This window comes from Rhinoderma darwinii, chromosome 10, assembly GCF_050947455.1.
Source record: "Rhinoderma darwinii isolate aRhiDar2 chromosome 10, aRhiDar2.hap1, whole genome shotgun sequence".
NCBI classification, from domain to species: Eukaryota; Metazoa; Chordata; class Amphibia; order Anura; family Rhinodermatidae; genus Rhinoderma; species Rhinoderma darwinii.
The window spans coordinates 55,570,130-55,595,311 of record NC_134696.1 but is presented as its reverse complement, the minus strand read 5'-3'; positions in this window follow the sequence as shown (position 1 = coordinate 55,595,311).

The following is a 25,182-nucleotide window of genomic DNA, read 5'->3' as shown; positions in this document are numbered from 1 at the left end:
CTCCAAGATTTTTGCCATTGGTTAAACATTAATTATTACAATTTACTACACTCTGGTTGCAATGGCTGAACTATTAAAAACTGCAATTTTCCATATTTTAAATAATTCTTAATTAATTTCAGTCTTTGCCCTCCAGTAAAGCTTTTTGTGCGTCCTATAAATAAAATTGACCTAAATTGATAAGTTCTAGAGCCTTTAGCTGATTTATGAAAATTTGGCAGCATAAACGCCCAAACTTTTAAGTTTATAATTCATTTATATCTAAAAAGTTCAGATTATTTTTATATGCCACTTTAAAATGTTGAATTTATTTTAATATACATTTTCTAGAAGACATTCCAATTATTTGCTTTTATACAGTATGACATAGTAGTCTAACTCACGTAAATACATATTAGATTAAGGCTCAGGTACACATACAGTGAAGGAAATAAGTATTTGATCCCTTGCTGATTTTTAAGTTTGCCCACTGTCAAAGACATGAACAGTCTAGAATTTTTAGGCTAGGTTAATTTTACCAGTGAGAGATATAATAAAAAAAAAAAAAAAAAGAAAATCACATAGTCAAAATGATATATATTTATTTGCATTGTGCACAGAGAAATAAGTATTTGATCCCCTACCAACCATTAAGAGTTCAGCCTCCTCCAGACCAGTTACACGCTCCAAATCAACTTGGTGCCTGCATTAAAGACAGCTGTCTTAAATGGTCACCTGTATAAAAGACTCCTGTCCACAGACTCAATTAATCAGTCTGACTCTAACCTCTACAACATGGGCAAGACCAAAGAGCTTTCTATGGATGTCAGGGACAAGATCATAGACCTGCACAAGGCTGGAATGGGCTACAAAACCATAAGTAAGACGCTGGGTGAGAAGGAGACAACTGTTGGTGCAATAGTAAGAAAATGGAAGACATACAAAATGACTGTCAATCGACATCGATCTGGGGCTCCATGCAAAATCTCACCTCGTGGGGTATCCTTGATCCTGAGGAAGGTGAGAGCTCAGCCGAAAACTACACGGGGGGAACTTGTTAATGATCTCAATGCAGCTGGGACCACAGTCACCAAGAAAACCATTGGTAACACATTACGCCGTAATGGATTACAATCCTGCAGTGCCCGCAAGGTCCCCCTGCTCAAGAAGGCACATGTACAGGCCCGTCTGAAGTTTGCAAATGAACATCTGGATGATTCTGAGAGTGATTGGTAGAAGGTGCTGTGGTCAGATGAGACTAAAATTGAGCTCTTTGGCATTAACTCAACTCGCCATGTTTGGAGTAAGAGAAATGCTGCCTATGACACAAAGAATACCGTCCCCACTGTCAAGCATGGAGGTGGAACTATTATGTTTTGGGGGTGTTTCTCTGCTAAGGGCACAGGACTACTTCACCGCATCAATGGGAGAATGGATGCAGCCATGTACCGTCAAATCCTGAGTGACAACCTCCTTCCCTCCACCAGGACATTAAAAATGGCTCGTGGCTGGGTCTTCCAGCACGACAATGACCCGAAACATACAGCCAAGGCAACAAAGGAGTGGCTCAAAAAGAAGCACATTAAGGTCATGGAGTGTCCTAGCCAGTCTCCAGACCTTAATCCCATCGAAAACTTATGGAGGGAGCTGAAGATCCGAGTTGCCAAGCGACAGCCTCGAAATCGTAATGATTTACAGATGATCTGCAAAGAGGAGTGGGCCAAAATTTCATCTAACATGTGTGCAAACCTCATCATCAACTACAAAAAATGTCTGACTGCTCTGTTTGCCAACAAGGGTTTTGCCACCAAGTATTAAGCCTTGTTTGCCAAATGGATCAAATACTTATTTCTCTGTGCACAATGCAAATAAATATATATAATTTTGACAATGTGATTTTCTGTTTGTTTTTAAATATAATCTATCTCTCACTGGTAAAATTAACCTAGCCTAAAAATTCTAGACTGTTCATGTCTTTGACAGTGGGCAAACTTACAAAATCAGCAAGGGATCAAATACTTATTTCCTTCACTGTATATACAAACACACATGCACACTTGCTGGACAAATTCAGTGCCCCAATAACATTGCCAGCCATAGGCAGTGTCTCCATAATATTGGCAACCATTTTAAATCTACTCTTAACAAGCACTCATAAAAGTGCCCACATAACATTGCTAGTCAATATTTCATAACAACACAATAGTGTCATTCACGGAGAATACATAAAATTCCAGTCATTGTACCCTCATACAGTGTCAGTGTCACAAAGGGTCTGTGGACCCACTGGGCCGTGCTGCCTTGGCGGTAAGGCAGCTGGCCAACAGGGCGCAGGTGAATGTCTATAGTTCATATAGGTACCTGTGGCAGCTCATACAGCAGCAAGGCAGGCTCGGCTAGGACTAGGCAGCAGGTAGACGTCAGACGAGGTGAAGCAGGTCAGAAGTGGCTACAGTACGATACGACTTTGGTACAGCACAGTGCTCGACCAGTATGGTATGGAATGCTAGGGACAGGAACAGGAACTAGAACAGGTACAGGTACAGGAACAGGTAAACAAACTATTGAACAACAACAACACTCAGGCATCGAAGCAGGGGGCTGGACCCCTCTTATAGTCCAGGGTACTCATGTGTCAAAGTTTGTCAAAAGGTCCGGTGCACGCGCTGCCCCGTTAAGAGCGGGCACGAGCGTGCCCGCACACCCTACAGGATCCGGCTGAGGTGAGTGGATGCGAGCACTGGCGTCTCCTGAGGAGGAGGCTGGGGCCAGCTCTTGCTGACTCATGGCTGCGGCTGTCAGGAGGGGACCGGAGCTGACAGCCCGCAGCCACGGACATTACAGTATCCCCCTCTTACGCCCCTTCTTCTTGGGACCAGAGCGAGAGAGAAACTTCTTCAGAAGAGCAGGAGCATTGAGGTTCTCCTCTGGCTCCCAGGATTTTTCTTCAGGACCAAACCCCCTCCAATCCACCAAATAAAAGGTCTTTCCTTTCACTTTTTTGGTGTCCAGGATCTCTTGAACCTCAAAGGTGTCTGAAGGGCCGCTGGAGGCAACCACAGGGCTAGGAGTCTTGGTGTAGCGGTTCAGGATCACCGGCTTCAGGAGGGAGACATGGAAGGAGTTGGGGATCTTGATGGTAGGAGGCAGCCAAAGCTTATAGGTGACAGGGCTGATCTGCTGCAGGATCTCGAAGGGTCCGAGGAACCTGGGAGCAAATTTGAATGATGGCACCCGTAGTCGGATATTCCTGGAAGACAGCCAGACCCTCGTGCTAGGAAGAAACTGAGGAGGTTCTCTTCTCCTTGTGTCAGCCTTCCGTTTCATGTGGTCGACTGCCATCAGGATGGAGGATCGAGTTTGCTGCCAGATCTGTAGGAAGTCTCTAAAGGTGGAGTCAGCCGCTTGAACCTCGGAAGAATCGGGCACCTGGAGAGGAATTCATGGGTGCTGGCCGTAGACAATGAAGAACGGTGTATTCCTTGTAGACTCGCTGGTGTGATTATTGTAGGAGAATTCCATGGGAGCAACTACACCCAGTCATCATGCTGCTTGAAAATGAAGTTACGTAGGTAGTTCTCCAAGATCCGATTGATCCTCTCGACCTGACCATTGGACTGAGGATGGTAGGCTGATGAAAAGTCCAATTTCACACCAAGGAGTCCGCAGAGGGCTTTCCAGAACATTGAGGTAAACTGAACCCCCCGATGAGACACAATATGCTGTGGCAAGCCGTGCAGGCGGGAGATGTGTTGGATGAACAGCTTGGCCAGTTGAGGAGCAGAAGGAAGACCGGTCAGAGGAACGAAGTGGGCCATCTTCAAAAATCTATCCACCACCACCCAGACAGCACTGCATCCAGCAGAGAGAGGCAGATCCGTTATAAAGTCCATTGCTATATGCTGCCAGGGAGCCTTGGGCACAGGCAATGGCTGGAGCAGACCAGCAGGTCTGGAGTGAGCGGCCTTGTTGGCTACACATACAGAACAGGAAGAAACAAAGTCCATAATGTCCTTGGGTAGCGTGGGCCACCAGAAATGATGAGCAATCAGATCCCGCATCTTATATAAACCCCCAAGTGACCTGCAAGTCTAGAGGAGTGTCCCCAGCGGAGGATTCTTCCACGATCAGCCAGGCGCACAAAAGTCCTCCCTGGAGGAATATCCCCAACTTGCATGGGATTGACAGAGACAAAGCAAGATGGATCAATAATGTTCTGTGGACTCTCTATGGTGTCTTCCGTCTCGAAAGACCTGGATAAGGCATCCGTCCTCACATTCTTGTCGACCGGGCAATAATGGAATTCAAACTGGAACCTTGTAAAGAACTGTGACCACCTCCCAATGGGTTCAGCCATTGGGCCATCTGGAGGTAGGGCAGATTCTTGTGGTCTGTAAAAATCAGGATCGGATGACTACGCCCTCTAGTAGATGTCTCCATTCTTCCAGGGCCAATTTGATGGCCAGTAACTCCCGATCCCTAATCAAGTAGTTGCATTCTGCGGAAGAGAAGAGCTTAGAAAAATATCCACATACCATTGACTTGCCCTTGGGACCTCTCTGGAACAGGAGTGCACTAGCACCGACATAGGATGCGTCCACCTCCAACGAGAACAGCAGAGAGTCATCTGGATGATGGAGGATAGAGGCTGACGTGAAGGCACTCTTCAGGCTATTGAATGCAGACTCTTCTTAGTAAGGTTAGAGATGGGAGAAATCAGTGAGGAGAAGTTTGGAATAGACTGCCTGTAAAAATTTGCGAATCCCAGAAAGTGCTGTATGTCCCTCAAGCCTTGAGGACGTGGCCATTCCAGAACAGACTTTACCTTCTCAGGATCCATCTTAAGACCTCGATTTGAGATGATTTAGCCCAGGAAGGGTAGAGAATCTTTGTCAAACATGCACTTCTCCAGCTTGGCGTACAGACGATTCTCCCTTAACCATAGCAGAACTTGACGGACATGTCTCTGGTGCGCTATAGAATCTGGAGAAAAAATCAAGATTTCATCAAGGTAGACTACTACACAAACATAGAGGAGGTCACGGAAAATGTCATTCACAAACTCCTGGAAGACCGCGGGTAGAGATGAGCGAACTTATGAAAAGTTTGGTTCGGCTAGTTCGCCGAATTTCACTAAAAAGTTTGATTCGGACCGAACTAGTTCGGACCGAACCTGTAATTTCCGTGCGCCGAGCATGGTACTGTCCAGTGTGCTGAAAGAGTTAATGGGCTGCACTAACTCTTTCAGCAACCTTGACAGTACATGATCGGCGCACGGAAAATAAAATTTTAATGTAATTTAAAAAAATAAAAAATACGTTCATAATTACATTCCTCCTGTCCGGCCTCCAGCGATGACATTTCATCCATGTCGCCGCTGCAGCCAATCACAGGCTGTAGTGGCGGTCACGCACATCAGGATGACGTCAGAAGGCCGGCCTCCAGGGATGACGCTTCATCTCACGTGACCGCCTCTGCAGCCAATCACAAGCTGCAGCGGCCTCTGCAGCCAATCACAGGCTGCACCGGCTCTGCAGCCACTCACACGCTCCTCTCCTGAAATACTCTGTGCTGCGCTGCCTTAAACTCTGTGGACAGGTCAGGATCCTGTTTCTTTTAAATGCTGCTGGGGAACCCGCTCAATCCACTATATAAGGTTGTGCTACAGTGCAGCATTTAAAAGAAACAGGATACTGACCTGTCCACAGAGTTTAAGGCAGCACAGAGTATTTCAGGAGAGGAGCGTGCAGATTCAGTGCTGCTGTGAACTCTGCTCTTACCATTAAGTGGCTCTCAGTCTGTTACCTCTCCTCCACTCCTGTCCTCAATAACACCTTCACATGATTGGCAAGTTACCACGTAATGGTAAGAGCAGAGTTCACAGCAGCACAGAGTATTTCAGGAGATGAGCATGCGGATCTTGTGCGGGGTGGTGACTTGCCAATCATGTGAAGGTGTTATTGAGGACAGGAGTGGAGGAGAGGTAACAGACTGAGAGTTACGTAATGGTAAGAGCAGAGTTCACAGCAGCACAGAATCTGCACGCTCCTCTCCTGAAATACTCTGTGCTGCCTTAAACTCTGTGGACAGGTCAGGATCCTGTTTCTTTTAAATGCTGCACTGTAGCGCAGCCCTATATAGTGGATCGAGTGGGTTCCCCAGCAGCATTTAAAAGAAACAGGATCCTGACCTGTCCACAGAGTTTAAGGCAGCACAGAGTATTTCAGGAGATGAGCACGGCCGGCCATGGGCAGCCGGTCGTTTTTCCGAGCCGTGCTTCCATTATAAAGTATAGGAGCACGGCCCGTAAAATGAAAAAATAGAACATGTTCTATCTTTTTAACGGCACGGGCACCTTCCCGTGAGAAAACGGGAAGGTACCCGTGGCTAACAGAAGTCTATGGGCCCGCTATTTCGGGTCGTAATTACGACCCGTAATAACGGGTGTTTTTACGGTCGTGTGCATGAGGCCCCATAATGACGGGTGACTACATGTGTGCACCCGTCATTACGGCAGCGTTGCTAGGCGACGTCAGTAAATAATCGCTGTCCAGGGTGCTGAAAGAGTTAACTGATCGGCAGTAACTGTTTCAGCACCCTGGACAGTGACTACCGATCACAATATATATCAACCTGTAAAAAAAAAAACACGTTCATACTTACCGAGAACTTTCTGCTTCCTCCAGTCCGGTCTCCTGGCCGTTGCCTTGGTGACGCGTCCCTCTCGACATCCCTGGGTGACGTTACAGCCCATGTGACCGCTGCAGCCAATCACAGGCTGCAGAGGCCTCTGCAGCCAATCACAGGCTGCCGCGTCAGAAAAGAAGGTCGGACTGGAGGAAGAAGAGGGACAACGACCGGGTACGTATGAAATGCTTTTTATTTTATTTTTAATCAGCAGCCTCTTTTCTCTATCAGTGATTGATAGAGACAAGTGGCTGCCGATTTGTATAATATTTTTTACCGGGTTCGGTCAAAACGGGTTCCGCCGAACCCGGTGAAGTTCGGATTCGCTGCGAACCAAACTTTTCCTGATGTTCGGACCGAAACCGGCTTCGGTTGTCCCGGTTCGCTCATCTCTAACCGCGGGAGCATTACACAGGCCGAAGGGCATTACTAGATACTCATAGTGTCCATCACGGGTGTTAAATGCAGTCTTCCATTCATCACCCTGGCGCATTCGGACTAGGTTGTAAGCCCCATGCAGGTCTCGTTTAGAAAAAATCCTGGCACTACGTATACGATCAAACATTTCAGACATCAGTGGCAACGGATATTTATTCTTCACTGTGATCTGGTTGAGACCTCGGTAGTCGATACAAGGATGAAGAGAGCCAACTTTCTTTTTGACAAAGAAGAACCCGGCTCCTGCCGGGAATGAAGACTTTCGTATGAAGCCCCTCTCCAAGTTCTCTTTCACATAGGTGGACATGGACATAGTCTCTGGCAAGGAGAGAGGATATACCCTACCACAGGGAAAGTGTGCACCAGGAATCAACTCGATAGGACAGTCATATGCCCGATGTGGAGGCAATGTCTCCGCCTCCTTCTTGCTGAAGTCATCCGAAAATGCTGCATAATGACTCGCAAATCCTGCCAATGACCGAGGCAGCGAAGGCTGAGCCGACCGAATGTGCACCAGGCATCGACCTTGACACTCAGGGCCCCACTGGAGAACCTCTCCAGAATTCCAGTCCAGAACTGGGGCATGCAGTCGGAGCCAAGGCAGACCCAGCAACACAGGGTTAACAGCTTTGGATGGCACATAGAAAGGCAGAAGTTCGGAGTGAAGGGCTCCCACTTGGAGGCTCAGCGGCTTGGTGACAGCTATAACTTGGTCTGGCAGAGGTAGTCCATTCACTGAAGCAACTGTCAACGGGTTCTCCAGAGGGGTGGTGGGTAATCGCAGAAGATCCACCAGGTCTGTACGGATGAAATTAGCAGCGGATCCAGAGTCTAGATACGCAGAAACCTGGTGCGTTTTCTCGCCGGATACTATGGTCACAGGTATGGACAATCTAGATGGAAGTCCATTCTTACCCAAGGTTGTCACTCCTAGCAACCCTAGGTTTTGGGATCTTTGGGGACACAGGCGCACAAGATGGCCACCGAGGCCGCAATAAAGACAGAGTCCAGATGTGCGTCTGCGTTGCCTCTTCTGGGTGGATAACTTATACTGGTCCCTTATCACAGACTCCTTAGGAGGATGGACATCTGAGGACAGCAGGGGTTGCTGCAAAGTAGGAGCCAAACTGGGAAGGGCTCCCTCCCATTGAACCTCTTGGAGGCATTCTCGGATCCGTATATCAATCCGGGCAGACAGAAGGATGAGGTCGTCCAGAGTAGACGGCAGATCTCGGGTGGCATGGTCGTCCTTAATTCTAGGAGCCAGTCCATGCCAGAATGCAGCCACCAGAGCCTCATTGTTCCATAACAGCTCTCCCACCAGGGTGTGGAAGAGGATGGCGTACTCACTCACGGAGGTGTCTACTTGGCGTAGGTTAATCAAAGATGCCACTGCAGATGAGACTCGTCCAGGCTCCTCAAACACCATGTGAAAAGTCCGGAGAAAGGCTTGGAAGTCACGAGTCTCTGGACCTTGTCTCTTCCAGATAAGGTTCGCCCATGCAAGAGCCTTGCCGGTGAGGAGAGAAATTATGAAAGCGACCCTTGCGCCATCAGACGAAAATGTCCTACTATACAGGCTGAAATGGATCTGGCATTGATTAAGAAATCCACGACAGGTACTTGCTTCTCCATCATAGCAGTCAGGAAGTGGCAAAGAAACACGTGGGTCAACGCTGCCAAGAGGTGTAGTCTGAGGATCAACACTGCCAGGAGGTGTAGTAGGAGTAACAGCAGCTTGTGCCTCCTGCCGACGTGCAAGGATGTTTAATGCCTGGAGGAGTTGGTCCTGTCAACACTGGAGGTCCAGCATATCCGCTCGCATCTCCTGTGACGTCGTCATGGTCTTGAATCGGCCAGCGGGGTCCATGGCCTGAGCATACTGTTACGAAGGGTCTGTGGACCCACTGGGCCGTACCGTCTTGGCGGTAAGGCAGCTGGCCAACAGGGCGCAGTTGAATGTCTATAGTTCGTATAGCTACCTGGGGCAGCTCAGACAGCAGCAAGGCAGGGTCGGCTAGGACTAGGCAGCAGGTAGACGTCAGGCGAGGTGAAGCAGGTCAGACGTGGATATAGCACGACATGACTTTGGCACAGCACTGTGCTTGACCAGGATGGTATGGAATGTTTGGGACAGGAACGGGAACTGGAACAGGTTCAGGAACAGAAACTGGAACAGGTACAGGAACAGGTAACACACTAGGAGGCCATCACATAGACAAACTAGGGAACAACAACAACAACACTCAGGCATCGAAACAGGGGGCTGGACCCCTCTTATAGTTCAGGGTACTCATGTGTCAAAGTTTGTCAAAAGGTCCGGTGCACGCGCTGCCCCGTTAAGAGCGGGCACGAGCGTGCCCACGCACACTACGGGATCCAGCTGAGGTGAGTGGGCACGAGCGCTGGCGTCTCCTGAGGAGGAGGCTGGGGCCAGCGCTTGCCGACTCATGGCTGCGGCTGTCAGGAGGGGACCGGAGCTGACAGCCCGCAGCCACGGACATTACAGTCAGCCACAGTGGCCACCTATGAATTATAGTGACAATTTTCTCACTGACATCCACAAGGCCCTTATGCACAGCTACAGAGCCACAATTGCTAGCCGTACTGCTCAGATTGTCAGCCACAGGACCACTATTTCTAGCCACAAATCCCCTTCCCAATTGTCAGCTCTAGAACCCTCATTGCCAGTCACAAAACCTCTTTTGCCAGCAACCGTTTCTCAATCACATGTACAATACCCCATACACAGCATCCTTTAGCACCAGCTATATTTGTACAATGATTATACAAAATAAATACATTTTGTAGAATATAGTTTGTACACCATTGCCCATTGCAGATTTTGTTTCACCCACAGAAACGTTTCCTAAAATGTACTAATTTCGTTTTGCTAATTACTTTAGTTTTTCTTTAAAGGTAAGTTTTGTAGTTTAGAATACTAGAATTAATGGTCATTCTTTTGAAATGACTTTCAACAAAATATAAAATGTTACTGAGGTGAACGTTGTTCCAGTTTTTTTAGCCACTAGAGGTCAGAAAGATTTTTCTCCCCCTTAGGTCAATTTGGCCCTTGCCTTTATAAACTTTTTTTTGCCTTACTTAAGTAAATGAGTCGGTTTCCTCTTTTCCAACAAGTTGAATATGATAGACATTTGTCTTTTTTTTAACCAAACGAAACGGTAATCAAACCTTTTGTCACTTTATTGATGTCTTAATAATATAATAAACTTTTATTATTTTATATTAACAAGAAGTGAAATTTATGTAGTAAAACCTTTATGATTGACTTTTGTCAACTTTGGATCCAACCATTCATTGTGCTGTTAAAGGTTCAATAAATTATAACAAATATTTTGTCGAAGAAAAATGTATTTAATTTTACTCCCATCTGTCAAAAACCTTTTAGAATTTAGAGGCCACTGAATTAATTATTTTCTTGATCTCACTGAGAATACAAAATCAAAGATAATGTCTTTGCTTTTATCAATATTACCATCTACAAATAATTTACCATATTTACTTTTACTAACTTCAAATATTTAAAAAAATCATCCAAATAAAATCTACTATTATCAAAATTCTCAGATTCTCAACTGTATTCATTTATATATTGTTGTAGTTGTTAACTTCTAGACTGGTCTAAATTCCCAATATCTTATTCACCCACATGTTAGACGTTCAAGCAAGACACTGAGATGGGATCTGCTTGGCAGAATCCTCGAAAAGGAAATTTTGTGGCTGCCAGTGAAAAAGGTTTAGAATTTATTTATTTTTTTGCCATTGGGACAAAGTATTTTAATAGTTAGCCAAAGTAAATCACCTGGGACTCTCAGCTCTCCAGTTCGGGAATAAGTGCATATTGGAATAGGACTGGATAATTAAAGCATATCTCCAGTTGCATAAAACTAATTTTTCACAGAAAATCCCAAATTTTTATCAGTGGTGTCTAGTCTTCAACATTTGCTCAAATGAAGCTGTAGAAACACAAAGCAGCTAAGATTCCGGTTCACTTCTCTGTGCCATACTTGGAATTGCTCAAGAAAGACTTGATTTGTAGTCGGCCATCTACAGCTCTTCTAATTTTCAGACTCTCAGATCTTGGACTTCCACCCAATGAAAACTTCTGCTATGTCTCTGTAACGTAACACATATTCTATGTAACTGGAGCATGTGGATAAGATGTGTATCTCTTCCACTTTGCTGCTACTGTAATACGCTGTGTAAATTCTGCAGTATTTACAATACTTGTGAACTTAGCATAAGGGTATATTCACTCAGTGCAGTCAGATCGCTGTATTATCCCACCGTTTTAATATATCATTTAAAGTGTAGCTAAACGTTTGTCAAACTTCTGACACGTCATAGTGACATGTCAGAAGTTTGGATTGGTGTGGGTCTGAGCACTGAGACCCCCACCAATCTCTAGAACGAAGCAGCTGAGGCGCTCGTGTGAGCGCTCAGCTGCTTCGTGTCTGTTTGGCTTTTTCTGGAAAGCCGATGTATCGGAGTACGGGCTCATAGCTTTTCTATTGAGTCTGTACACCGATACATTTACTTCCGGAAAAAGCCAAACAGACACGAAGCGGCTGTGCGCTCACAGGAGAGCTTCAGCTGCTTCATTCTAGAGATTGGTTGGGGTCTCAGTGCTTGGACCCCCACCAATCCAAACTTCTGACATGTCACTATGACAGGTCACATGTTTTCAAATGTTTAGCTACACTTTAATAATCATGGCCATTTTTGTAAAAAACAACTCATGTAAATACACCCTTACGGTCGTGTGAATGTAGCCTGACGGATTTACGCACGTAAAAAAAACGTGCGTTAAATCTGTCCGTGCGCGTTGCATTATGCATCAGTGTGCTTTCAGAGTGGCATGTGTTTTTCACGCACTCGTAAGCATTTTTTTTTCAATGTAATTGATGCGTAAAATACGGACAGCACGCGGACAGCATCCCTCTGCTGTCCGTGGTTTTCACGCACCCATTGACTTCAATGGGCGACTAGGTGCGTGAAAACGAACCAATATAGGACATGTAGTGAGTTTCCCGCAATGGGCACTCGCTCGGTAAAAACTCACACATGTGGGGCCGTGCGATGTGGGTTTTTTCAACGCACAGGTCACGGATGAGATTCACACTCGTGTGAATGAGCCATTGCAGAGCTGCAGAGACTGCATGTTGCTATGTGGATCATATATCAGAGATATTGTACCCTAGAAGCAATACCATCTTAATGCGCCGTCGGATGGAACATGTCAGAGATGTATGGAATAGGACAGAAAAAACATAGGCCAAGTAGAATCCCATAAAAGTGTCTCTAAAGCGCTGTGCATGAGGTTCTCTCGAGAACAGCAGGGACTGCGCATGCGTGTTACTGGCTGTATAACAGAACAACCCATACACAGCGCCTCGTATACCAGGAAGGAAATTGGTGATAAACACAGCGGGCAGAGGGTGACATCACCAGTCATGTGCTCCACTGTAGCATCGGGAAACGGGGCCAATTCGGAAACTGTAAGTACATTAAAAATGTATTTACATTCACAAGTTAAAAGCATTAACACATACAAGTTTTAACTCAGAAAACCATTTTAAGCTCCAGGATCCTTTCACATTATGGCAGTTACACTCTGATAAGATTGTCTGCAGTGTTCCAATATTTTATATACTTTTTTTTAATGAAACTCTGGTAACTACTATAGAGATTATATTAAGAAATTGCACAACATGCATTCTAGTCCAGGGAATAAGGTGACAATGTTGTGGTTCTTCAATATACATAGTCTTTTTGTTTATTGCTACACTATGTCAATTTCATGTCTTGAATGTTACTGCACTTAGTACTACTGTATATCAACTACTTGATGTAAAAGTTATTCAATCGTCTTGATAAGACCTTGTCAGTAAATACAATGTGACACATGCGTTTTTCTCCTGGGTTCTAGATGTCATCCACTTTTAATTAGTAGTACTATTATTCCCACATGCCTGTCACAAACTACAGTACAGATGAATGACGCGTAGACAAGTAGACATTTGCTAGGCACGCCGATGAACAGAGATGTTTTTCACCTGCCCGATATTATACAGTTCCTCAAAACTTCCGTTAACCAAGCTTAGAATCAATAGTTAAAATTTGTCCTTGACTCAACTTGGAAGAGTACTGAAGGACAAATACAGGTTTTGCTAGCACATTACTACATGTAAAAACATTAGATTTTTCTAAAGATTTATATATGTATTTGTTTTTCCTATTTTTGTAGACATATTAATACTACTACATCGTGCAAGGGGTGTGCCAGTATCTTTGCCTTTTCCTGCTGTAACATGGGCCCTGGTGGTGTTCAGCCCTATGCACGGTTTTCATGCGAAAGATAGTATGGAGGCAGGAATGATGGCAAAAAAAAACAGTCTGTACTCAGGTTGGTTTTAACTGCACACAGCCATTGTAGATAAGCAAACACCTCTCACACTTGAGAGGCACAATCTCTTGGTTACAATTCTGGTTCTGGCAGGCAGATGGCTGGCTTACTCACAGGACAGATTAAAAGGCCCCCTCCCTAATGTAGGGGATTGTCCTGAACAGATTTGTGGCCTACCTACCTGCTTGCTGCCCTGACCCACTCCCTCTGTCAGATATGGGGAGGCTCCAGCCCGTCACCCACACAGCAGATCTTCAGCACAGCGGGGCGGCTCCTACCCATCACCCGCAACTCAGCTCCTCGACTATACCGACTCAGTGCCGCTTGGCACAACAGCAGCTTTTTAGTAGTCTTTCACAGCAACTCTTTTAATAGCTTTGCCCACATACTGAACACTAACTGACAGGACGCGGCGTAGCCACAGTGACGTTTTGAAACTGTGATGGGGCGGCAAACAGTTAGCTAAGTTGGCTCCTGGGCCGTTCATCCTGGCGATAAGCGATTTTAGATACACCACCGAGTCAACCATCATTTGCCTTGTTTGCCACAAAAGCAATGAAAGAGAAAACGTCAACTGGGGGGAGGATAGCAAGGCAAAACCCGTATTTAAAGATTCAGTGCAGTAAATTAAATAAACCATTCTGACAAATTAGAAATTATCCCCAAAAGTCCTGGGGTCTTTTTTTTTTTAAAGAGGCTCTGTCACCACATTATAAGTGCCCTATCTCCTACATAATCTGATCGGCGCTGCAATGTAGATAACAGCAGTGGTTTTTATTTTGAAAAACAATCATTTTTGAGCAAGTTATGAGCAATTTCAGATTTATGCTAATTAGTTTCTTAATAGACAACTGAGCGTTTTAACTTTTTACCAACTGGGCGTTGTACAGAGGAGTGTATGACGCTGACCAAACAGCGTCATACACTTCTCATTGCTTCAGCCCAGCTTCTTTCACTGAACAATCACACTGCGCTGTGGATCATGCTGGGCACTCATGTAGCTATGGACAGGATTAGATACATTGGCTCAGCATCACACAGTATCACACATGATAGGCTTAAATATAGGGCCCAACTCGCTGACATTGCGGCTCCAGCGCTGGACCCGGGAAAGATAAGAATAATAATTGCTTTGCTTTTGCATGTGGTACTAATTTTTTTGGTGTATTTGTCTTTTTTTACAGGTTTGGATGTTGGACTATGTCAGATTCGAGGACTATTTCAACTACGGCTGTTTTATTCTCAATGAAATGGTTAATGAGGGTTGTGTTTTTTTTTAATTTCAATAAAATATTTTTTCTATGTCCTTGTATTTTTTTAAACTTTATTACTACTGCCTTAGCAATGGCCACTGGCTGATTGACATCATCCATTACTAAGGCGGGGCTTAGTTTTAGCCGGTGAAAAGGTTAACACTAACCCCCATTATTACCCCGGTACCCACCGCCACCAGGGGTACTGGGAAGAGCAGGCTCGTATTTTTAAGCTTGGAAAGGCCAAAAACAGTGGGCCTTCCCACACCGGTAATGCTAGCCTGCTGATGCTATGTTGTATCTGGCTAGTTATGAAAAATGGGGCGGGAATTGCACAATGTTTATTCAATTTAAAAAAAAATAAAAAATGACGTGGGGTCCCCCATTTTTGATAACCAGCCAGATACAACATAGCAGCAGGCTAGCATTACCTGGGGGGGATGGGCCACTGTTTTTCGCCTTTCCAAGCCTAATAATACCAGCCCATGGCCGCCCCAGTACTCGACCATCACTACAGATGGCCAGGTACTGGATCACACCCGGCTCTCCCTGGTACCCCTGGTGGCAGGGGGTACTTGGGTAATAATGGGGATTAGTGTTAGCCTCTGCACCGGCTAACACTAAGCCCCGCCTTAGTAATGGACGCTGTCAATCAGCCAGCAACCATTACTAAGGTGGTAGTAATGAAGTTTAAAAGAAGATACAAAGACATAGAAAAAATATATTTTACTGAAATAAAAGACCCGGACACAACCCTTATTGACCATCAAAGTAGTCCTCGAATCCGACTTAGCCCAAAAACCGAACCTGTAGAAAAACACAAAGACACAAAAAAAACATTAGTAACACAGGTGGTAGGCTTAGATACATGGCCCATGTGTAATACTGTCTGTTAGACCATGTATCTAAGCCTACCTCAAGGCAGGCTTAGATACAGGACCCCAGCAGACAGTAATCTTATACTGTATAAGATTACTGTCTGCTTTGGCCCTGTATCTGAGGCTTCTTTCACATCTGCGTTAGGGCTCCAATCCGACGTTCCGTCTGAGCTTTCCGTCGGGACGGAGCCCTGACAGACACAAACAGCCGACTACGGTATTGATTCCGTCAAAACGACGGAACCCTTGCACAACGGAGACAAACGGAAACCATTGGCAATGCATCCGTCACCATTGAAATCAATATTGATGGAAACGGAAACCTCCGATGGAACGTCAGAACGGAGCCCTAGCGTAGATGTGAACGAACCTTAAGCCTACTATGTGGTAGGCATAGATACAGGGCCCAGCAGACAGGATCATACATGGCCATGTATCAAAAAACTATTTTGTGGTAGGCTTAGATACAGGGCCCATGTGTCATACCATCTGTTGGACCCTGTATCTAAGCCTACCACATGTTAGGCTTAGATATAGGGCCCCAGCAGACAATAATCTTATACATTATAAGATTACTGTCTGCTGGGGTCCTGTATCTAAGTCTGCCTTGTGGTAAGCTTAGATACATGGTCCAAGAGGCAGTATCACACATGGGTCCTGTATCTAAGCCCAGGTGTGAAGCTATCTGTTGGACAGTGTATATAAGCCTACCACAAGGCAGGCGTAGATGCAGAACCCTAGCGGGCAGTAATGATGTTACACTTACCCAGCTCTTTGGTGCAGCGGATGTCTCTACACCATCCAGCGTCATGATGTCATGCACGGCACACAGCGTTGTGACGTCATGATGCGAGAAGACGTCAGGACTCTCTGGAAGGAGGGTGAGTATAATGGTTTTTCTATAGTAACAGGGGCCCGTGTATTTTATGACATAGGCCCCAGTTACTATAGTAAATTTCTATATACGCGGTGCGGGAGCCGCGACCCGGTCGCAACTGCAACCACTGCCTGCTCGCAATTGCGACCGCTGCGACTCCTGTAGCTGCAGTTGACGGGGATTCGGGGCACTGTGCCAAAGGTCCGGTGCTAGCGATGCCCCTGCCCCTGCCCTTTTACATAGCTTCAATCCGTACATCCCATCTGTATGTTGGTGATGCCGAAGTCAAGTGGGAACCTATTTCATATTTTTTGGGAGTGCCCCCTTGTGAAACATTCTGTGAAATAGTTCTGGTCGGAGGTTAAGGATCTGATAAATGCGATGATACAACAGGGTATTCCCTTGGATCCCCTACATTACTTAAATATCCCTCCTCGGTAAATAGGGAAAAATTTAGTTTCCCTATTTCAACACTTTCTCATGGCAGCTAAAAGCCTGATTGCGTGGAAGTGGATACAGACCACACCTAATACTAACGCTTATTTGCTGACTAGGATTAGAGAAATCCACACTATGGAACACATGACTGCTTCACTAACCAACTCACTAGACCGATTTAAATTAATTTGGGATCCATGGGACATATACTGGCTCCCTTTATCCTCGAGATAGACCCTTGCCCAGTTACTTAGAAGGTTCTGTCCTCAATCAGCCTACTCATCCCCCCTCCCCTCCTACTGTCCTTCCCCCCAGTCTTGTCTTTTCTGGTTCGGTCTACCGGAAGAGACCTAGTCAAATACTGTTTGTTCCACACTTTTATTCACTTGTAGCTTGTGAATTTTTGTAATATTAATACGATTTGATTTTCGTATCCACCGTCTTGCCATTTCTGTACAGTTTGTACGCCTGACCGTGCGAGTCTATGTTTTGTATGTATTTTGAAAATAAAATAAAATCAATAAAAACACAGTTGAAACCAAAGTAGATAATAGTCAACATTGAGATAGCAAATCTCTCTTAGGAGTAGTGGTTAAGGGTTTAAAACCAACTTGGAGATATGTATCAGCGGGCAAAAGTTAAAGTTTGGTCATTGTCAGCGGGCACATGTGTTTTTAGAGTGTTATCTCTTGAAGATATTACATTAATTATAGTGATATATTGCAGATAAATGTTTAAGTGGATTGGTGTTCTGGTATATTTATGTAGGATGTAGTGAGAAGTGTATGTGGCATGAGTACATAATAGCAAATGAAAAGACAATATTAACCCCTTCCCCCTGCTTGCATTCTGGGCCCTAATGGCCAAGCCATTTTTTACATTTATACATTGTCACATTCGAAGAGCTATAACTTTTTTATTTTTGCGTCGACATAGCTGTATGAAGTCTTGTTTTTTGCGGGACGACTTGTAGTTTTTATTGGTACCACTTGAGAGTAGATGCGACTTTTTGATCACTTTTTATCACATTTTTTTTAAGTCAGGATTAACAGAAAACAGCAATTTTTTCATTGTTTTTTATTTTATTTTTTACGGCGTTCACATTGCGGGTTAAATAATGTACCAGCTTTATAGTCGGGGTCGTTATGGACGTGGCGTTACCATATATGTGTAACTTTTTTGCTTTATTGTGGTTTTTTTAATAGTAAAGCATTTTGGAAGGGGAAAATGGGTTTTTCCTTTTTTTTTTTTCACATTTTATTTAATTTACTTTATTCAACTTTTTTTTACTTTTTTACTAGTCCCACTAGGGGACTTCACTATGCGATCCTCCGATCGCTATTATAATACACTGCAATACTTTTGTATTGCAGTGTATTACTGCCTGTCCGTTTAAAACGGACAGGCATCTGCCTCTGGCATGACCTAGCAGGCATTCACTACAGGCAGACCTGGGGGCCTTTATTAGGCCCCTGGCTGCCATCGGAGACACAGACACTCGGCGATCTTATCGCCGGGTGTTGGTGGGAGAGAGAGGGAGCTCCCTCCCTCTCTCCAAAACCACTCAGATGCGGTGCACGCTATTGTGCACCGCATCTGAGGGGTTAAATGGGTGAGATCGATACTAATATCGATCTGACCCAGTCGAGCAGGGACGCCCCCAGCCCTCAGCTACCTCTGGCAGCTGAGAGCAGGGAGATTTCACGGCTCCCTGCTCTGTTTACTTTATTCTAATGCAGCGCCGTGGAATGGCGGCGCTGTAGAATAAAGCCCATTAATGACCGCCGTGAAAAGGCTTATCGGCGGTCATTAAGGGGTTAATAAATAACAATGGGGATGTAGGGAGGGAAGGGGGGTTGGAAATGCCTACCTAAATGTATACCTAACGATATAAAGGTATAGTTAGGTGTAGTATTCAAATTCAAATAAGGAAGGCATGCTATACTATGTTACATATGGTCAAGTCTTTTTTGGTAGCTAGACTTCAGTAACCTCTGAGAAAATGCTGTAAGTAGTTAAGGCATGAGATATAATATATCATAAATATCAAGGCACGGGATGCTGAAGAGGAAGTGGTCTATAAATTTTAGTTTGGTCTTAGCAAGTTTCCAGGGAGCCCAATTGTTTCTTATTCTTTCTAAGGTTAGGGATTGTGCGGAAAATTTTAATTCCAAGTTATGGGCTTGTGAGACTGATGTCCAGACTTTTGAGAGTGATGGAGGATTTGGGCTTTTCCAATATTTGGCTATTAAGCTTATTGCTGCTAAGATGATATGGGATGCCACTGCTCTTGTATGAGGAAGAAGTAAATGCGTTTGAAGAAAACAAGTGTGCTGTGGGAGATATGTTAGTTGACACCAGGTTATTTACAGGGTTAAAAATGGAGGACCAGAAGGAGTTTATTTTGGGGCATGTACACCATGCGTGGAGGTAGCTTCCTTGTAAGCCACATCCTTTCCAACAAAGGTCAGAGTAGGAGGAGTTTGTTTTTTATATTTTTGTTTGGGTCAGGTGCCATCTTAATATCAACTTTCTTGAAAGTTCCCAGTGATTAACTACTTTGGTGAGCTTTCTGGGCCATTTAAAAGCTGATTCCCCGGGCTTTATGAAAGTCCTAAATCCATTTCCCAATTTTGTATCTACTTAGATTTGATGTCGCCATTATTGCTTGCCAACTTATTGTAAAAGGTTGATATTCTTTGGGTGAGTGGTTTCTGAGTGGAATAAAATAGAAAGGCTGTTGTGGGGGAAACTTGATTGTCCAGAGAGATAGAAGAGAGGGAGTGACAGCTTTTTGATATAAAAAAAAAAAAAAGTCTAATTTAGGTAGGTGGTGTTTGGAGGACAATTGTGAGAATGAAAGCATGGGATGATTATCTATTAAGTCTCCTATTGTTTTTAGTTCATTGTTAGATCAATTGGAGAGACTGAGGTCCGGGCCCAGCAATTGTATGAAGGTTATTGGTAGTAATGACAGAGATGTTACTGTTATCTGGAGTCAGGTCTGTATATTTCTTTCAGGCCATTTGAGTGGCTTTAACACTGAGGGGTCTTTAATATGTCAGGGTTTTGTGTGGTTTTGATATGCTGAGCAAGGACTTCCCCACACTCTTACACAGCGAGCGCCACAATTAATAACAGGGACCGCGAATATGGCGAAGGCTAAAAACAATGCCTAAAAAACAGTTCAGACCTCAGATTGTTAGTGAATTAGTCACACTCCATACTTTTCTGAAGTATCACGTTTGCACAGGTTGCAAGTGTCAAACATTATTAACATTAACCCCTTCCATATGTCCGCCGTATATATATATATATATATATATATATATATATATACGCTGTGCGTTGGGTGGGGGAGTATGGAGCCGGCTCACGGGTTGAGCCCACTCCATAAAATTAGCATGTCAGTTGTATCTTACAGCCGACACTTCACAGTAACAAGCAGAATCCCGCTCGAGCACGATCCTGCTCGTTTAACCCCTTAAATGCTGCGGTCAATAGCGACCACAGCATTTAAATGGTTAGAAACAGGGGGGTGGCCCCTGTAACACTGCAACACCTCCCTTGAGATGCGATCGCGGTGTGCCAATAGATGACTCTTTGTACTTCCATGAGGATCTGCCTCTAGCAGGGCTTCATAAGAAACTGTCAGAATAACAATATACTGTTATACATTAGTATTGCAGTATATCATGCAAGCGATCCAACGATCACTGGTTCAAGTCCACTAGGGGGCAAGTAAAAAAAGTTAAATACTGTGATATAAAGTTTTCTTAATATATATATATATATATATATATATATATATATATATATATATTAACCCCCTCCCGCAACTTGATTTAACTGCACGTCCAGGTGAACAGTAACTTTGCACATCTGGACGTTCAGTTCCGTTTGCACTTTAAATGTTAACCGCCGCGGCAGCGGTTAACTGCTGCCACAGACTGCCCTTGTCTCTAGGCAGACTACAGAGTGGTCCCTTGTCGGCGATCGCTCCGACTGGTTAGACTGTACATTCTTACAAATCGGAGCTCAGAAGTGGAGGAAAAGCAGTTGACAGGCTCTGATATCCTCTGTTGGTGTATGTGAAGTGAAAAGATCAGAGCCTGTATGGTCATTTTGCTACTCAAAGTGCTAAAAACCCCTTGGTCACAGTCATATGTCCAGCAACAATTGATTAGGGCCAATTTGGGGTATTTCTAAACTCAGAAGAAATAGCCTAATAAATGTTGAGTTGCTTTCTTTCACTTGCATGCTCTGTGTCTGAAAAACCTGTCCTATAAATGAAGCATTTATGATAAAATTGAAAAAATATTTCCAGAAGATTCTGTGAAAAAACAATGGGGATAAAAAGTAATCACACCCCTAGATAAATTCTTTGAGCGGTTTAGTTTTCGAAATGGGGTAATTTCTGGTGGTTTTCTGTCATATTGGGGCTCACAGTCTCTTTAGAGATCAAATGGGGCTGAACCAATCGTGCAAAACTTGGGCCCTGAAAGTCTAAGACTACTCCTTCACTTCCAGGCACTGCCATGTATCCACACAACATATTTGGACCACTTTATGGGTATATATGAACTCAGAAGAAATAGCACAATAAATGTTGATGTGCTTTCCTTCACTTGCATGCTCTGTGTCTGAAAAACCTGTCCTATAAATGAAGCATTTATGATAAAATTGAAAAAAAAAAAATTCACGGCAGATTTCCACAAGATTCTGCGAAAAAACAATGGGGATAAAAAGTAATTACACCCCTAGATAAATTCTTTGAGCGGTTTAGTTTTTGAAATGGGGTAATTTCTGGTGGTTTTCTGTCATTCTGGGGCTCACAGTCTATTTGGAGATCAAATGGGGCTGAACCAATTGTGCGAAACTTGGGCCCTGAAAGTCTAAGACTACTCCTTCACTTCCAGGCACTGCCATGTGTCCACACAACATATTTGGACCACTTTATGGGTATATATGAACTCAGAAGAAATAGCACAATAAATGTTGAGGTGCTTTTCTTTACCTGCATGTTCTGTGTCTGAAAAAATGAGGCATTTGTGAAAAAATGTAAAATGTTAATTTTCACGCAGATATCCGGAAAATGCTGCAAAAAAAGAACTATGGGGTTCAAAAAGTGATCACACCCCTAGATAAATTCTTTGAGGGTGTAGTTTTCAAAATGGTGTCATTTCTGGGGGTTTTCCGTCATTCCCGCACCTCCAGTGCTCTTCAAAAGTGGCTAGGTGCATAAAAAGAAGTTCCTACAAATTATTTTAAAACTAACATTATTTTCTAAACCATTGTGATACACCCAAATATTGACAAGAAGGGTTAAAAATTGTTGTAAAAATCTAGTAGACAAAGGTTAAAACAAATTTAACAACATATACATACAATATACTGCATATATATGTTCAATGTTGGAGTTAAAAGTAGAAAAAAAAAAATTTTTTTACATTTTTCATTGCGGTTTTTAATGCATAAACGTAAACTGTTATTGACCTACATTTTACATCAAAAGAAAGTACAGTATGTTACGAAAAAATTTAAAATTACCCGCGAGTTATTCTCAAATAGTGACACATACCAGATTTTAAAAAATCTTGCTTCGTCTTAAAGCTCTAAAATGGCTTAGTCCTGAAGGGGTTACAAGTTTAAATAACCCACCTTTTCCCATTTTCCCCCAAGCACAATGTAAAAAAATAAAAAATTAACATCTTTGGTATTGCCGCGTCCGTAAAAGTCAGAACTATTACAATATATCCTTATTTAGTCCAACGCCGTGAAAAATCAAAACTAAATTTTTTGGCCATTCATCTCCCCAAAAAAATGTAATAAAAAGTGCTCAAAGAGTCTCATGTACCCCAAAATGGTACCAACAGATACTACAGCTCGCCCTGCAAAAAATAAGCCCTTATACCGCTTAATCGACGGGAAAAAAAAATGTTGTAACTCTCAGAATATGGCGACAAAACTCAAATTTTATTTTTAGCAATCAGTTTTTTCCTTGTAAAAGTAGTAAAACAAAAAAAATATATATAAATTTGGTATCGCCATAATCGTATTGACCCGCAGAATAAAGTTAACATAAAGTTAATGGTCATTTTTACCGCATGGTGAATGAAAAACCCAACCCCCCCAAAAGATGGAGGAATTGCTGTTTTTTTCCTATTCCACTCCACAAATATTTTTCTTCCAGTTTCCCACACATTATATGGTACAATAGTGGCGTGAACATCTACCATTTGTCCCGCAAAAAAAACAAGCCTTTATATGGCTATATTGATGGAAAAAAAAAACTTATTGTTTTTGCAAAGTGGGAAGGAAAAAATGAAAGTGATATGGCTGCGGTGGGAAGAGGTTAAAAGTCATCTACCATTTTTTTGTCCATGCTGCCAGCTTATGTTGATAACATTTACCTGCTTAAGTGCTGGTTTCTTGCATGTATTAGTGACTGCTTACTTGGCCTCCATTAACCCTTTCATGACCAAGGGTCATTGAAGGGGTCATTATTGCCCCTGTGTCCAGGTCGAACTTTCCATTTCTGATATTGGCTTCTTTAAAATGATAATATCTTTGCAACCGCTTTGAATATCACAATTTTTACTTTGTTTCTCTTTACAAGACTTATGAGGCTTTCATTTTCTAAATTAGCAGACAAATCACTAAAAATGCGGGAAAAAAACCCCACTATTTTTTAATTTTATATAGGCCTCAGGGAAGGTATTGCAATGATAATTCAGAACATTATAATTGGTGGAGGTCCAACAAAAAACAAAAGGTATTATGCCTTTTTTGTGTGCACAATGGCGCTCCAATCTTCCCACAATCTAGCCCCGTTGTTATCCCCTGAAGACGTTGTGTTGACAACGAAACATGTCGGGGGGGCTATACCTATAATTTTAACTGCTACGATCCACTGGCTTTCATCTCTAATACACTGCTATACTGTGCCACCTGCACTGTCAGGCAGTCTGCAGCTGCTGACTTAGCGTTCCTGTCCCTGATAGGAATTATCTACTGAATTCTGCCTCGTACGGCAGTAATCTCACTGAGCGCTTTGCCGTTGGTCTTTAGCTAATTTTAACTGTGTGTGCTCTTTGTCCCTCCTGGACTTTTTAGAAATACAACATTAAAAGTTAAATATTATTTCAATTTTGTTGGTAGCTGGGAAAATGGGTTTTCTTGTGCCTCAGGCACTTTAGTCTTTTCTATTGCGGAAACTGCAACACAGCTAGGGCTATGTTGCAGTTCCCTGCATAGTGGGTGGACGGGAGCACTACTGTGCAGAGAAAATCTGTTATAGGAGTTGCACGGCAGCTTCATTCCAAGGATCTGTGGTGGTGTCCGACAATCACATCACCATCGATATTTTAGCGATATTACATTACTTCTAAAGGCTGGAAAACCTGACGTGCTCAAAACCATAACATATTAAAAGGGTATACATAAACTAATAATACACATCTGTAAAAGTATAAACATATAGTGGAAAACCACCACACCATCGCACAGTATAAACACAGCCAAATTTACCTAAAGAATAACCAGCCTGGTCAACAAAAAATAATATTATCTGTTTTGTGCTGTATAGAATATTGATTCCTTACCTTGTGTAAAGTTATGTATAAATTGCATGTTTAATGTACAGTAAAATAGTAAACAGGCATGTAATTTCACATTCTCAACATTCGAGTCTTTCATGCTGAAATATCTCCTGTTTCTCAGATTACATGTATTGGTGTTGTTTTGGTTTAGGTAAGTTAGCTAGTTGTCTCAGAATAAATTTGGTCTTGTGCCAACCCTCCAGCAACCCTGCTCAGTGCATAAAAAAATCTTGTCTGCAAAGAGAGTATTTGAATGGGTTGTCTCTGATGAGTTTGTAGCTGCCGCAGTGATTAGCTGATCACCCCGGGTCTGTCTCTTGGCAAACTGTGGCAAACAAATATATTTCCCAGAAAAGCCACAGCTGCCTCAAGAGAAATGTAGTATTAAATGACGGCCATTCAGATGAAAACTCTGGCTCATAGAGGGAGTCACAAGTTGGGGACCCCCCCTCAATAAAGTACATTTGCCCTAATACGGTATTACGGACAAGGGTTTGTCTTATTATGCACTGAGAAGGGATTCCCTAGGGACACATCTACAGCCATCATTGGGACACACCTGCTTACTTACCTGTAAGGATAAAACCAACAAGTGTCATTAATA